At 37.8% G+C, this 17821-nt stretch overlaps 1 pseudogene; it reads left to right on the forward strand.

The window, feature by feature from the left end:
* Positions 1-6376: 6376 nt before the first annotated feature.
* Positions 6377-7160, forward strand: LOC143574782 (secreted RxLR effector protein 161 pseudogene; annotated as a pseudogene).
* The last annotated feature ends 10661 nt before the right edge of the window (positions 7161-17821 follow it).

Here is a 17821-nt window from a genome sequence, read left to right on the forward strand (position 1 = left end):
CTCTTCTTGATCATTTATAACATGATCAAGAAATTGAACTTCGGACAACCAAAATTCGCACTTAGAGAATTTGGCGTACAATTTCTCGTTTCTTAGGGTTTCAAGTATGATCTTAAGATGAACTTGATCGTCTTTGGATTTTGAGTAAACAAGAATGTCATCGATGAAGACAATAACAAACTTGTCTAAGTATGGCTTGCAAATCCGATTCATCATGTCCATGAAAGCTGCTGGAGCATTAGTGAGTCTAAAAGGCATCACAGTGAACTCATAATGTCCGTATCGGGTTCTAAATGTTGTTTTGGGTATATCTTCTTCTTGTACTTTCAATTGGTGGTAACCTGATCTAAGATCAATCTTGGAAAAACAATTCGCTCCTTGAAGCTGATCAAACAAGTCATCAATTCTTGGTAATGGATACTTGTTCTTGATCGTAACCTTGTTCAGTTACCGGTAGTCTATACACATTCTCATCGATCCGTCCTTCTTATTTACAAACAGAATTGGAGCTCCCCACGGTGATGGACTCGGTATTATGAATCCTTTCTCCAGAAGTTCATCTAACTGTTTCTTTAGCTCTTTCATTTCTGTTGGTGCTAGACGATAAGGGGATTTGGCTATTGGGGAAGTTCCTGGCATAAGGTAGATTTTAAACTCTACCTCTCTGTCTGGCGGGGCTCCTGGTAACTCTTCAGGAAATACATCTTTAAATTCGGACACGATCGGTACTTCCTCCATCTTCTTTGGTTTGGGTTCCTTGGTTACATAGGCCATGAATGTGAGGCATCCCTTACCTATACAATGTCTTGCTTTGATTTTTGAAATGATTCCTACCTTTCCTCCTTCTTTGTCTCCCGTTATGCGAAGGATTTTATTATTAGGTGTTCGAATGTCGATGGCTTTGTCGTTACATAAGATACGGGCTTGATTATACGATAACTAGTCCATACCTAGAACAACATCAAAAACTGCTAATGTCATAGGTAACAGTCGTACAGGAATGACGTGATTGGCTAAAGAAATTGTGGCATTATCTAAAGCCTCGGTTATTCTACTTATACTTCCATCAGCAGTTTCTACTTCATAATGTTTATCTAGTTTAACCAAGGGCTCATTTAATAGACTACAAATTTTATAATCTATAAAGCTTTGGTTTGCACCCGAGTCAAATAATATTCTAGCATAAACATTATTTATAGGGAACGTACCGGTGATCACGTCCGGTATTTCTGCTGCCTTTTGAGTGTCTAACATAAAGACATGAGCGTTTCCCTTCTTAACCTTAGTCTTGGTACCGCTGCCCCCTGCACCAGCCGTATTTGTCATCGGCTTCTTCTTCGAACACTCATTACTGTAATGTCCCTTTTCACCACACACAAAACATTCTACCGTTTTCCTTTTGCAATCTGTCTCTGCATGACCTAGTTTCTTACAGAAATTGCATGTCACAGTATTAGTTGATCGAAGACATCTACCAAAATGTCTCCTACCGCAAGTTTTACAAATGGGGCGACTATACACAAATACCCGTTCTCTTTTCCTTTCCGTCTTTTTCATCTTTCCACTAACACTCGCTTTTCCATCATCCTTCTTCTTCTCATCTCGGTTCCTCAACATCCCGTCCATCAAATATCCAGCCAACTCCATGGCAGATTCCGTCGAAGACGGCATATGTGAACGAACTAAATCACGGATCTCGATTGGTAATCCGTAGATATAGCGTGTTACTTTGTTGATTTCGGGAGTACTAGATGAGGCACGATTCTACAGTATTCAAGGAACTTGGTGTTATATTCCTTGAGATTGGTTCCCACAACTTTATGGTTCCAAAGTTTAGTCTGAATCTGATCCATTTCGTTTATCGGGCAGAACTTCTTTAGTATCATGGCTTTGAATGTTGCCCAATCCAAGTTGTATAAATTCATGGCTTTGAATGTTTCCCAATCCAAGTTGTATAAATTCTCTCTACCCTTGATTCCGATTAGGGTATTCCACCATTCCAATGCCTCCCCCTTGAGCATCTGGGAGGTATATTGCACTTTCTCCCTTTCCGTACACTTGCTTATTAACACAATCGATTCCATCTCCTCCAACCAGCGGAGGGTATTTATCACACCTTCACCCCATGAAATTCTTTGGGGTTGTACACCTTAAACACCTTGAAATCACAACCTTCATGTATTTTAAGTTTCTTTGTTTTATCACGAAGATCATTTTCAGCAGTGGAACTTCCATCACTTACTTCTTTCTTTTTCTCAGTTTGTTTTTCCTTTTTCTAATCTTCTTTCTTTTCCGACTCTTTCCTAGCTTCTTTCTTCGATTCTCTTTTTGAAGTAATGGATTAACTTCTGCTTTGACTTGCTCTTTTATTATAATGAGAGGCGGTTCTACTTGGGTCATTTTTCAATATTTCATAGATTGGATTCACAACTTCTTTTATTAAGTCACGGATACCAAGCACATAATTTTGAGGTATAGCTTGTATATTTTCCGCGATAACCTTTTCTTGCATGATTTCTTCGATTGTCTTTCCTTTGTTATTCACTTGAATTTCTTGATTACTATTTGCTTTAGACATGCTGTTACATGAATAAAAACAAATTTAGGGAAAGACACACCTTATATTACATTATTTATGAAGAAAGCATAACAACAAACAATGATACATCACATGATTTCTAATCCTTAATCCATTTCTTAACAAGATTTTTCATCTTGTCACATTTCTTAACTATTTTCCTTCCCATTTTCTTCTTATCCACAACCTCATTTCTCAGCTCGTCCATCACCGAGTTTGGCGGGTTCGGATATCCCGTTGGTGCAGTTGCAGCTGGAAAGAGATATGTATTTTCTTGTGGATAGAGATGCGGGTTTGCAACGTATGCATGCATTTCTTCATCGGGAATATTGGTAGTATAAAATTCCTCGATAATATTTGCCTCCCCGCAAATCTCTTTAGCTTGTTGTGAAATTGATGGTTCGGGCATAAGTATGGAGGAAAATAAGGATTCTCATTCTCCTCATCTTCTTCCTCGGGATCCTCTTCCGATTCATAAGGGTTTTTGATTGGCGTTTGGAAAGATATCTTTTCATGTGGCATAGTAACCCTCATTTTCGGTTTACGGCTTGGTTCTGCAGTAGTCGGTGGGATCTGATATTGATAATTAGACGGTGGTGATCCAAATTGCCATCTTCTTTGATAAGAGTGATAATTCATCCAACTTGATGATTCCGATTCAGTCTCTTGTTTAATCTTACTTTGTACTTCCTGTTCCTCGGAAGGATGGTAAGTTGGAACCTCAGATGGATAATATTGGGGAGTGTTGTCGGTGGTGTCGTCAGAAATCTCTAATGGCATTTGCTGACTTCCTGGGAGATACACGGGTTGGCTCCCATATGGTAGCACCGGATTGATTGGTTGATTGTGACTGAAAAAGCTAGTATAATAACTATTGCTACTTTCCATATCGGAAGGTTCGTGAATGATTATTGGTATTGATCGAATGGCTACTCGGTGTCTACGACCAAAGTAGTTAGTATAAGACATCTGCACTTTAGTTAGATTAGGGATAGGAGGATTACCAATCCTATCTTATCCCTATAATAATAATGGTTAAAGCCTAGGTACTAATGTTTAATACCTAATTCGCTGAAACCGATGGCTCTGATACCAACCTGTCACACCCCGACTTAGGGCCTAGGTGTGTAACCACAAGTTGGTACATGTTTTGTAAATATATCAGAGTTTATGGGTTAATTTTAGCAGAAGAATTTAAGTTGAATATAATATTAATTACATTGAAAATTTACTCGGGAATTAAATACCCGAGTATTAGTTTACAAAATATAGGTTTCACATTACAAGGATTTGTTTATAAAAAACGGAGCCATCTTGTACGCGCTTCTATCCTCTTTTAAGACTCCAATCCTTGTTACTGCTACTTATGCTTAATTACCTGCAATGGGTTGGAAAAATACGTCAGCTATATGTTGGTGAACACGTATGACTCAATAAAACATTTGAATGACGATTATAATACAAACATAGTTTTCTCGACAATCTCAGCAGAAGAATTTCTACTTCCGGTATATGTACCACTGCCCTACACACACAACGGTATTCTCCGAGCTACACGGCCCTGAACAGAGAACTGGTCATGACCGTTTAGCCCTTACGACCACCTGGCCTTCGACTGATTGATTGGGCTTAATAGTTATGTTTGGATCCATACACATGCGTGTTCGGTCTGATTTTTATTTTCTACTTTGTATTATAACGTTTTAGAGATTACTCGATCTCATGTAGATATTGATTGAATCGTTAAGACAAACACCAGTTTGCCTCATTGAGTATAAATATGTTTTGACTGATTGAAAAGGTTAACTTATTCACCTGTACCGTCGGTGTTGAAAAACCTTGACTGATTGATTGATTGATTGTGAATGATATTAACCTATACATAAATAGGTTTGTATGAATGTTTTGAATGATGTTAAGCTATGATTGTAAGCTTAACCTTGAAATCGTTTATCTTTGATTGTGAATGAAAACACTTGTTTTATGTGACGTTAGATATAGCATGCTTTGGCCTAATAGGTTCTAACACGTTGATAAGTTTCTCCAAGTAAGTAAACGGGTCCCTCGGTTGATTGGGATTTATAAGAATTACTTTTCCTTAGGCAAGAAACTTACTACTAGTGATATCCCCCTTCCAGTTACTACATGCCCGTAAAAATATATCTTTTGTTTAACATTACTTAATCATAAAGTAACGTTTCATGCAAACTTGATTGTGAATGATTTGTAAAATACGATCAAGGTTAAAGGCCATAGCCTCGATTGATAGTCTAAGCTATAATTCAAATAACTTAAACGTTACCCCTACCTTTACGCGGATACTTAGATTGATAATAAGAAAGAGGCAGGATATTGATTTACTCGTTTATATGATCGCTACTTGATTATAACCTCGTTTCTTGCACGAACTTCGAGAAAATGGCACGTCGGCTTGTTACGGCAATGGGGCACGCCTTTCGAGGTTGAGTGTGTGTAAATGGAGGTGTGTTTGGGATGAATGGAGCTCATGCCCGTCACCCCCTTTTATAGGCGATTTCAGGACCCCATCGCGGTACGCGAAGGGTTCCTTGGGACCCGTCGCGTACCGCGGCGCCGCAATTTTACGCCGCCTTATGCGGTGGTGACACGTGGCCTGTCAGAACGTGCCACGTGGTTGGACACGTGTCCACTGACTCAACAAGTCCATCGCGCTACGCGATGGGTTGATTATTACCCCGTCGCGTACCGCGATGAGATAAGATTTTCAGAATTTGCAATTTAGTCCCTATACTTATAAAAGTTAGTATTGTTATGCTAAAACTTATAGGGTTTGAGACGCGATGTTACAGTAAAAGTACCGAAACAATCGATGAGGAGGATCGAGCATCTGGCATCTTTTGGGTTAACTTTGGTGATGAAATTGACACCGGAGAAGGAACCGTTAATACTGAAAACATCGGGTCGAGCCCTGAGTTAAACTCTACGAGTTCAAGTGGTGACGAGGGTGAAGAAGACGACGAAGAACCGATAGTCGAAAATGCTCCAACAAGCCCGGCTGGTACAAGCAACATGGTTACACCTGAGCCTGCTGTTCGGAGATCTTCTCGAGCCACGGTTACCCCGGTACATTTTAACGATTATGTCTTGAATTCGAGTATGATTGATGAAGATATTTTATTTCTTGTTGATGATGAACCAGTATGTTTTGATGATGCAAAATCGAAACCGGAGTGGGTGAAAGCAATGCGTATCGAGATTGACTCGATAAATAAAAATAACACGCGGACGTTGACCGTGTTAACACGTGGTGCAAAGGCGATTGGTTTAAAGTGGGTTTTCAAGGTTAAAAGAAACGCGGATGGCTCGCTTAATAAACACAAGGCGAGACTCGTGGCAAAGGGTTATGTTCAGCAACCCGGAGTCGATTTTGACGAGGTTTTCGCACCGGTGGCTAGACTCGAAATGGTTCGTTTTTTATTATCTCTCGCAGCGAATGGAGGTTGGGAATTGCATCACCTTGATGTTAAATCCGCGTTCCTACATGGCGAGTTAAAAGAAGAAGTTTTTGTTACTCAACCGCTTGGTTTTGTTAAAAAGGGTGAAGAGGACAAAGTATACAAATTATCCAAAGCGTTGTACGGCTTAAGGCAAGCTCCTAGGGTGTGGAATACAAAGTTGAACGGTATTTTGTTAAATATGAAGTTTCACCGGTGAATAGAAGAACAAGCGGTATACCGAAAGAAAATTGGAACCGATCTTTTAATAATCGGTGTGTACGTTGACGACTTAATCGTGACGGGTTCCAATTTAAACTTAATAATGGAGTTTAAGCGCGATATGGCTTTAAACTTTGAGATGTCGGATTTGGGAAAGCTAACTTATTATCTCGGAATTGAAGTTTCACAAAGCAAGGATGAGATAAAATTAAGCAAGAAGCGTATGCGAAGAAAATTCTAGCTGAAGCGGGGATGGAGATTTGCAATCCTGCTCAAATTCCATTGGATCCGAGTATAAAAGTTCCAAATTTGAAGACGAAGAAGATTTTGATGCTACGAGATATCGAAAGATTGTCGGGTGTCTCCGGTACCTTTTACAAACTCGTCCCGACTTGGCGTATTCGGTCGGAGTCGTAAGCCGGTACATGCAAAGCCCGAAGCAATCTCATGCAACTCTTATAAAGAAAATTCTTCGTTATATTCAAGGTACTCTCAGTTTTGGTATTTCTTACACTCGTGGGAAAAACGTGTTACTTGGTTATAGTGATAGTAGCCATAACATTGACCAAGACGATGGTAAAAGCACTACGGGGCACGTGTTTTATCTTGGGTCTTCACCAATTACTTGGTATTCTCATAAACAGTGTACGGTTGCACTCTCATCGTGTGAAGCAGAGTGCATGGCGGCAAGCGCAGCCGCGTGTCAGGCGGTTTGGCTAAGAGACTTGATAAGTGAGTTATTCAACAAGGAAATTCAAGCAGTGGTGTTACGTATTGATAATACATCAGCGATAGCTCTCGTGAAGAATCCGGTTTTCCATGGAAGGACCAAACACATATATCTCGGTTTTACTACATTCGAGAATGTGTTGATCGTGAAGAAGTGAGTGTCGAGCATGTTAGTGGTGTTAAGCAATGTGCCGATATCTTGACGAAGGATCTTGGGAGACTCAAATTCAAGGAGATGCGTGAATTACTTGGAGTTGAAGACTTGTCGGTTTCGAGTTCGAAATTCCGGGGGTGATTGTTGGGAATTTCAGTTCAAGGCCGTTACTTGGCGTGCAAGGTTAAGTAACGAGATTTAAGGAGTGGATAATTATAAACATTTAAATGTGCCTAGATTTAATTGTTAATATAATTATTATGTCCTATTATTTAGCAATCCTAGTTGTAGTCTAAACGTGATAGGTTAGATTATAAATACCCATGCTTTGGGGTTTAGAGATTGTAATTGGGTAATTGAGTTTTGTGAAGTTTCTCAATAATAAACATACATGTTTGGGTGCTTAGCCAAATTAACGTGTCTAGGTTTTGAGTTCGTGTTCAATACCTGGTACGAATTCCATTAATACTGCCATCAAATGACAAAAAAGGATCTAAACGGTCCAAAATGTGGTATAGTGCAAACGAACCAAATTCCTCTCAAGCTGCGTCGGATGCTCGCTCTCATAATATAAACTTAAAGGCTTAAAGCGATTATGATGACGAGCTAGATCTTGATTAACCGATAGAACCAACTCACCCGACCGGTAGAGATAAAAGCAAGAAGGTGACGAAGTAAGTTCTTGAAGTGATTTACATGAAGAAAGATAAATTAATTAGATTAGACTTGTGTGATGTAACAACACAGGGGTAAACGAAGTAAGATTTTGAAGTGATTTGAAAGGCATGGGGCACATATATCATTACTGCTGTAGGGCTATGTGCTATGTGCTAACTTAACACCACACCACACCACATCACAACCATATGTTGTGTTAAATGTGTGTCACCATATCTTGTAACCATTGAAATACTGATATTTATGGTTCAATTGGTTTATTTTAAATAAAAATAAGAGTAATAGTTGTCTACTCATTTAAAATTGTCGTCTGAGCATCTCGTCACTATATATGGCATTCTCAATAAAGTAGTCACGACTCACGTATTAAACGCCGACCGTATGCATGCGGGTTCAAGGCTTCTTTTCAAAAGCAACTCTTCTTATTTTTGGACGCAAACTTTCAGCTTCACCATTATATATAAACTTGGATTCCAATGTCTACAATTTAGTTTGAGATTAAAACAAAAAAAAGTTCCAGAACCGTATGATGATATTGAAGAATCAGTGTTTTAATTTTTTCAAATATATAAAGAATTTCAGAAAGATTGGAGTGTAAAATATATAGTCTAGAGTGATATAATTTGTATGAGGATAAATTAATATTTTTTTGACGGGTACCCCTAACGCCTGTAAATGGTATCGGGGCCCTTTACTATTTTGAGAACGTGTCTTGACCTTTTTAATAAATATAACTTAAGTTAGTGGTCCTAACAAAACAGTTAAACAGCAACATTAACCATAATGCCGATTGCCGACTGCCCAGCTCGATTTTTCTTCGTCACCGACATCCACGTGTCGGACATCAGCCAACAGCCTTCAAAAGATCTCCTGCTACACTGTAAAACTGTTTATAATATATTTGAAATTACACTTAAAACTGTAAAACTAAATGAAGTTTGGTTAAATTGTTTATTTACTATGAAGCTTGTAAAGTCAAGTCTGCTGTTTACGCAACCATATTAAAAGAAACCGGATTAGGTTTAAAACCGGTTTGGGGGGCAATAACCCGATCATACCGGTTTGGATCGGGTTAAAAACATGTTAGGACAAAAAACAACTGGTATTTTGGCATGTTTGTCTAATCAAGTCAGGTCCAAGTGTCCAAACCAGTTTGAGGGAATTAACAAGACTACGGACCGACGGGCCAGGTCTTGAACCAAACCGATTTGGGCCAAACCGATTTGAGTTGCTACTGGGTCTGGTTGGAAATCGGTTCATCATTCCTAAACCAGTTTTTTTACATGTCTAGGTTTGGAGGGCTTAGGGTTCACACACACACAATCTTTCCATTCTTCTTAACCAATTCAGGTTCGTGAAACCAAATTTCCATGGAGATTTCCTATGTATGAGTTTTGTTATATATATGTATTGAGTGTTAGGGGTGTTTATGAAAAAGTACCCGATTTATGCCCTAACACACTTATATCGGTTTAATGTTATTTTATAATCATTTGTGTGTTTTTACGTGATCCAGCTTTGACAAATCCATGGATATTACCCTTATTCAAAATTTTGTATATATGCATTGGTCGATGACTTCTCCCTGAGCAATGACACCGCCAAGCCGCGAAGTCGGGTTGCTCGCAGAACTTTATGCACACATGAACACGGGGTTCACGTGTTACCATACCCATGGGCGGTGGGCCATGGCCTAAGCGAAGTAAACACCCCCTTTTTAGACAATCTCTTTAGCATCACATATGAAGAGAAAAGTCCACACTATTCAATCTTCTCATTACTTCCACAAGGACCACAACTACTCCTACCGACAACCTACTCCCATGTTGCAGCCCATTCACATATAAACACCTTGATATGTACAATCAAGTTTTTTAAATGCATATGAAATTCTTATAACATTTTATAATAATAAGAAACCGATATGTTTTAATCTTAATAAATAAAATTTCAAAATAAACGATAATTGTGAATTTAGTTAACAGAAACATTTGAGGTGTGCATGTTATTATAACTTGGTTAGTAAGCCGAGTTAACACAATTAGTTAAGATTTCTATCGCAAAGCACTTGTTAAGAGGACTGCTTGTTTGTGTTTTTGATACAAACAAAACTTTTCAATTCGAGTTCTTCGTTAAATAAATACTTTTAGTTATAAAGACTATGTGTATGAAGATGTCATACTTGAATCAACAAATATTTTCACCAAAGAGAAGAAAAAATGTATGCAATATTCATTCATTTTGTTGGTACAATATACATATATGCAAAAGTCATCAATAAGATTTCCAATAAGTATTTGAAGAGGCATGATAATTGATACGAAATCGTTGGGTCGAATATAACCGGATGACTCTGAATAAAGGATTTGGATCGTGACAAGTTCACCCACGATCCTCGCCTATGTGGCAGATGGTGTGGATGGTATGTGCAAGTGATCACTAATCTATTTAGATGAAGAACTCTGGCCGAAACTTTATGATCTATTGGGAGAAGAGGAGAAGGGAGGGGGGGGGGGGGGCGTCTTCTACTTGACAATGACATGTAACATCACATAGTATATATACTAGTGAAATCACACAACTCAACTCGTACATTCTCTCAATAATTCCTGTTAGATACTTCTTTCTAGTAATTATGTAAATATTTATTTTTACATCGGAGGGTGGTCACTGGAAGATTTTCATCATTGTGTTGACGCTAAAAGCGTTTCTGTTTTGTAGATTTGGTTAACCGAATACTCAAATATTAGTGCTTGAAAGTGCTCTCTTTTGGAATTCCGTACCACTTGGCTCGATAATGATTTGGCTTTTACTTCTTCAGTAGCATCATACGTGTTTCCAAACAAGCCAATCACATTGTTGTTCTTTCTTAAGCATCATAGAAGAAATCAATCAATCGGTACTGGTGACAACTACTTAACATCCATCAAAAATTTGATGCCAAAACTATCAACTTCTAAATTAAAAGACGAGAGTGTTTGTTTCTGAAAATAAATAAAATAAACTCATTTATATTCGAAGTATTACTACTCGAACGTCTAAAAAAGAGACGATCATGTGAATTATGAAAAATTAAACAAGTATTTAGTTAATTAAACGAATTTATAAGAAATTTCAAACAGATTCGGTTTTATGTCATACGGATATAAATCATGAAATTAATATAGTATAATATTCATAAAATATTATTGTCTAACACATCTCGTTTGATAGTAAACTAAATATTCACATAACAAATTACTACCAATATTATCTATAATATATATAAATGAAAACTTTAAAATCCTACGTGTCGTGATGTAATCGCTCCCTTTTTTTTTAGAGTCACCAGATTTGCTTGATTTTTAAGTTGTGGTTTCTCATGCATTTTACGCGAATTCACGGGTATGGGTCTTATCAATCTCAGATATTTCTTAAACGGGTTATAACATCTCATTAAATTAAAAACTAATCTCACCATCAAACCCAGATATTTCTTAAACGGGTTATAACATCTCATTAAATTAAAAACTAATCTTACCAAATATTTGATATAAAAATCCTATAAAGTAGAGATATACTAAAAAATAATATCTGATTTATTTAAAAAAAGATATATATTATTTATAAATAAAAAACCAATTTTATCGTTGAAGGGCTTGGATGAGAAAAAATGTTGTCACGTAGGCGATACATAGGCACACTTTTTCTCACCCATAAATATCCAAAAGACGTATAATATGAGGGGCTTGGTTGTGGGCTTGATTGATAATTGGATAATAATAATTATTTATTTATGTTGTTTAAATATTAACAATACTCTCCATCAACCTGTGTCCGCTTTTATGGCCCATGGTCGAAAAAACAATCGAACATGGACTAACCGAAATTCTTCTACCCCACTCCTTCCAACACAACAAAATACCAACCCATCAACAAGTGGCCCTCGTCCCATCCTTGGTAAATGTCAATGGTGCCATGTTAAAGGACACACCCTAACGAACTGCCTGGTGTTCAAGAAACTAATGCCTCATGTTATTGTTCCTCCATTCTCGCAATACACCTACTAAAACTACTCCACAAGTAGACATGATGGCCTCCCATGCAAGACTACATTAAATGGCTCATGGATAGTGGTGTCTTTCATCACGTCACTAATTATCTAAATGCCTTGTCCAACCATGCTCCTTATGATGGTACCGAGGAACTCATAATCGGTGATGGTTCGCCTCTTAAAATTACTCATATTGGTTCACTCGTTAGACACACACAAACCACTACTCTTATACTAAAAGACGTTCTTTGCGTTCCTACAATGTCGAAATATTATCTCCATATCTCGTTTATGTAATGATAACTGTATTTTAATCCAGTTTTTTAAATCCGCTTTTCTTATCAAGGATCCAACTTCGAATCTCCTACCCCTTAAAGGCTAAGCTAGCCATGAAATTTATGAACTCTGTTCAATTTCCAATTAACATCCGTCTACATTCACGATCCAAAAGACTACCTCCAAGTTCTGGCATCATAGATTGGGCCACCTCAACACTACGATTCTCAAACTTTTGTCTTCCTTTGTTACTTGTATTTTACATTCGAATAGACCTTGTAACTCTTGCCACATAAACAAGAGTTATAAATTACCATTACATAAATCTACACTAACTTCTAATGCTCCATTACAATTAATTTTTTCGAACATTTGGACCTCCCCCATCACTTCCATGGATGGTTACAAATATTATATAATTTTTGTGAATCATTTTACAAAATATATATGGTTATAAAATCCAATTCCTTATTCGTTTTTATTTGTTTTCAAAATCTAGTTGAGAATTATTTTCAAACTACCATTAAACAATTGTTTTTCGACAATGGCGGTGAATACATTAAACTTGCTTCCCACTTACAATCTCATGGAATTTTCATCTTACTTCACCACCTCACACACCCGAACATAATGGATATGTCGAACGTCGACATCGTCATCTTGTTGAAACCGACTTATCCCTCATCACACATGAAAAATTACCCATGACATATTGGCCTTTTGCACTAGCCGTAGCTACTTACCTTATCAATCGCTTGCCTGCCCCCACCCTAAAAAATACCTCTCCATATCACAAATTATTCTACAAACAACCAAACTACGAAAAATTAAGAAGTTTTGGTTGCCTTTGTTATCCATGATTAAAACCATATTCTCTTCACAAGTTACACCTAAAATACAAACCGTGCATCTTTATCAGTTATTCTCCAAGTCAAAGTGCCTACTACACACTTGATCCCATCTCCAATAAAGTCCACACTTCCAGACATGTCATATTTATTGAAAATGAATTTCCATATCAAACTCTAACCACTACAATTGTCCCATCTCCTAACCCAATGGATTGGTTACCCATAACCATTCCTATTGTATCTAACACTACACAATCAAGCTCTCATTCCAGCTCAACTAGAGATGATCAACAAAACCGGTTCCTGGAACCGAACCGGTGGACCCGAACCGACCCGAACCGGTTCCTACCCGTTTTTTGTGGAACCGGACCCTATCTGATTCAACCCGATGATCCGTGACCGGTTCTTGCATTTCTGAGTGGGGGCGGGTAGGAACCGGAACCGAACCGGAACCGGTTCTGGAACCGGAACCGGTTCTGGAACCGGAACCGGTTCCTAACCGTTTTTTTGGCCGTTTTTTGACCGTTGGGATCAAAAATAGCCGTTTTTTGACCGGTTACGGTACAGGAACCGGGTTAGGAATCGGTAAGACTCGGTTAGATAGGTTAGGGGTCCGAGGGTGGGAGAACCGGTTCGGTTCCCTAACCGGTTCGAGCCTGGAACCGGTTTAAAAGGTGGTTTTGAATATAGGAACCGGTTAGGAACCGGTTCCGGTTCCTAGTCCCAAACCGTTTTGAACATCTCTAAGCTCAACTAATACCTCCCCACCAACTTCCGCCCACACCAGCCCACATATCTCTTCACCCCCACAATCCACTCCGGCCGAAAACTGAAGCCCAAATTCAAATAGCACCACTTAACCCTCTAGCCCATTTTCAAATTCAAATAACCAGCCAACTCCTAACATTAAATCACTGAACAACTATCTTCATCAACCCAACAATCCAACTCTGATCACACTTCTAGTAACTCTTCATCAGCCCAACTCCCCACAACTCAAAATACAAACTTTCCACCTAAACCCACTGATAAAAAAACGTGTACGAAAACCAAATCCAAAATACCATAATCCTTCTTTCAGTTATACACGGCCATTAATGGTTCAATTACCGAGTCGTCCACTATAACCCAAGCCTTGAAACACCCCCTTTGGCGAAGTTCCATGACTAAAGAATACGAGGCCTTAATAAAAAATAACACTTGGACACTTGTTCCTCCAAATCATGTTTCCAACTTGGTTGGAGCAAAATGGTTCTTCCGCGCCAAATATAAACCCGATGGTTCCGTTAAACGTCTCAAAGCTCGCCTTATAGCCAAAGGTTTTCACCAATGCTCGGGTATTGACTACACTGAAACCTTTAGTCTGGTCGTTAAACCCGTAACTCTTCTTCTTGTTCTTTCCTTAACCGTCTCTAACAATTGGTCCATTCGTCAACTTGATGTTAATAATTCCTTTTTGTAAGGCACATTAATTGAAAATGTTTATATGGTCCAACCACCTGGTTGTATTAATCCCGCATTTCCATCTCATATATGCAAACTAAATAACGATATATATGGTCTTCGACAAGCCTCTCGTTCTTGGTACGAGGAATTAAAATCTCATCTCAATCAAATGGTTTCCACCCCACCAACTCGGATCCATTACTATTTATCCGACCCTTAGATTCATCTTCCATCTACATCCTAGTCTTTGTTGATGATATTATCATCACTGGACCAAATTCTAAACTCAATGACTCATTTATCTCCTCTCTTTCACACAAAGTTTCACTAAAAGATCTTGGAACCCTTTCTTATCTCTTCTCTTTCACACCCTCATGGCATGCTATTGTCTCAAACTAAATACATGTATGACATCATTAACAAGCTAACATGAGTGATTGCAAGCTGATGACCACACCCATTACATGTTGTGAACCTATCACACTCCATGGTGGCACACCCATTACAACACCGATGGAATATCGAGCTCCTGTTGTGGCTCTACAATGCCTATCTCTTACACGGCCCAACATGGCATTCACGGTAAATAAATTGTCAAAATTTATGCATGTTCCAACCACTATTCATTGGAATTCCCTCAAAAGCCTCCTTAAATATCTACACGGGTCAATAAACAAAGGTATTTTACTCCGCTACAAATCACCATTACAATTGCATGCTTTCACCGATGCAGATTGGGCCGGAGAATAAGATAGCTATCGAAGTACAACAGGTTATATTGTCTACTTAGGTTCAAACCCAATTGCATGGAGCTCCAAAAAGCAACCAACCATAGCCCGATCCTCCATCAAAGCCAAATTTCGGGTGGTCGCATCCACGACCACTGAAATCCTATGGCTAAAAGCTCTCCTGCATGAACTTGGTTTCACATCGACTACCACCCCCACAATTATTTGTGACGATTTAAGTGCTACCCAATATTCCGCCAATCCCATCTTCCATTCCCATATGAAACACCTTGCCCTTGACTTCAACTTTGTCCGTGAAAAAGTACATGATCAATCCATCCGTGTCACTCACATTGCGGGAGACGACCAACTAGCTGACACACTTACTAAACCAACTCCACGTTCACGGTTCCATTATCTCATGACCAAGATTGGGCTCACTAAACGACCGCCCATCTTGCGGGGGGGCATATCAACATCAATAATTACGATAATAGAAAAGATCCATACAATATTATGGGTTATCTCGATGCATATATTATGCCAAATATCGTGTCTCTATTTTCAGCATATGTTTATATTAATTGTAAACGTAATTTATTCCTTGATTTTAGCTTATGTAATTGTTATATATTGTAACTCTTGAAGTTAATAGAATTATCTTTTCCAATCATTCAAATCTTCTTATTCTAAGATTTAATATTTCTTCTTTTGTTGTTAGGCTGGATCTCTAACAGTTGGTATGTTATCTTGCAAAAATAATCACCTATGGTAGGGATTATGGTGACCAGCTTGCATCGAGACTAACCATCAGTATGCAAATCCTTTCTTGGCAATAAGCCGGCTAAAGAGCTTGGTAAAAGTTAGCCCTACAATCAACAATACTAACGGTGTGAGATCTAAAACAATTTTCATAATGTAATTTAATCTATCACATTGTTATACTTTTTAATTACATAATATCAAGCCAGTCTGAGTGAAAAGAATATTTTAAAATTCACAAATTTGGTGGTAAAAATTTAAATTAGTGGCATAAAAGCTAAAAGTCATTAAAAATGTGTGCCACTAAATGACATTTTTCTTGTAGTGTATCTTTTTATTATAACCTTACTCCTCAATATAGCAACCAAAACATTATATTAGTTACCGGATGAACGTTTTACTGAATCTTCATGGACATTATTTAACGAATGTGACATCTGCCCGTGTTCGTCTGTTAAGCTTACCGAACGGAACTTTTTTGTTTATGTCTGGTTCGTTATTAAATGGACGAACATCAACGAACTTTCCACCGAACGAACGGCCGGACACGGGGTTTGCTTACAGCACAAGTTTGTTTAATTTTTTGTTCATGTCTGGTTCGTTATTACATGGACAAACATCAACAAACTTTCCACCGAACGAACGGCCGGACACGGGGTTTGCTTACAGCACAAGTCTTTTTAATTAACATTGCGTTTTTTGTATTTACTTATTAAAAAGCCTAGCTAGTTTCAAATTTAGGTTGGATAGAACTTCCTAATACTTATTTTTAGAATGTCATTTTCTTTCAAGCTTTATCGACCTTTTATTCAAAATCATTCTCTTCTTAGACTTCTAATTAAATAAATTTCTAATTCTGTAAGTTATATGTATCTTTTTCCCTTCTATAGTTCAATTAGCACAACTTTTATAATTTTTGTGCAATTATATTACTGCTCGTTCTGACTCGAAACCTGTTCCGACTGTTTCCGACATGAACCCATTCAGATCCGGATGTATTTTGACACAGACGATTCCCATCCGAACCAAAACAATCATTTTTAAATTTGACATGTTTATAATAACCCATTATGACACGTAAACTGAGGGGTTGTTTGGTAAACCACTTAATTGAGCCATTCAGACAAATACATACATCTGATTCGCTCAGACAAACCACTTAAGAGCTATTCAGACTGTTTGGCTCTTCTAAATGATACATCTGAATTAGATTCTAAACATCTGATTCGGTAAGTGATAAAATGTAGCTGAATGAGATCTGAATGAAATAAGGACCAAAATACCCTAACGTTCCTTCTCCTTATCAACCAACAGCGCTTCCTCCTTCTAATCCCAAATCGCGAATATGCTACTTTGCTAGCGAGGTAATCAGCCCTTCAAACACATCTTCGACCCTGGTAATTTTTAATGCAATAGTAATTTGTGATTTCCAAAATTGATGAACCATTTGGTTCGTTCTTTGTTCTCCTATCTGCTATGCTTGTATATTGTTTGTGAGTTTTTAGTTTATAGAATTGATTAATCGGATTGATATGATTATGTTAGAGATTAGGGCTTCAATTCTATTTTTCATCAAAATGAAATAAAGTGGGACTGACCATGTATATTGTGTTTGTTTTTATATTAAGGGGTCGGTTTGGTTCCGCGATTTGTTTTTATAATATCAAGGTGTCGGTTTGGTTCTGCGATTTGGTCTGATGCACTTTATACCTGATTTGAAACCTAGAGTTTTATGTCCTTCCAAATATATATATATATATATATATATATATATATATATATATATATATATATATATTAATTCAAAAGTTATGATTACTCACATAATGTTACTGCGTGTTTCTCTTATTGTTTTTTGATTAAAACAAACAGAGATGCATGTTGAGGCATA

The sequence above is a fragment of the Bidens hawaiensis genome, unplaced genomic scaffold (assembly GCF_021521415.1).
Source record: "Bidens hawaiensis isolate Kalapana, Puna unplaced genomic scaffold, B.hawaiensis_p1.1 tig00027104_1, whole genome shotgun sequence".
NCBI classification, from domain to species: domain Eukaryota; kingdom Viridiplantae; phylum Streptophyta; class Magnoliopsida; order Asterales; family Asteraceae; genus Bidens; species Bidens hawaiensis.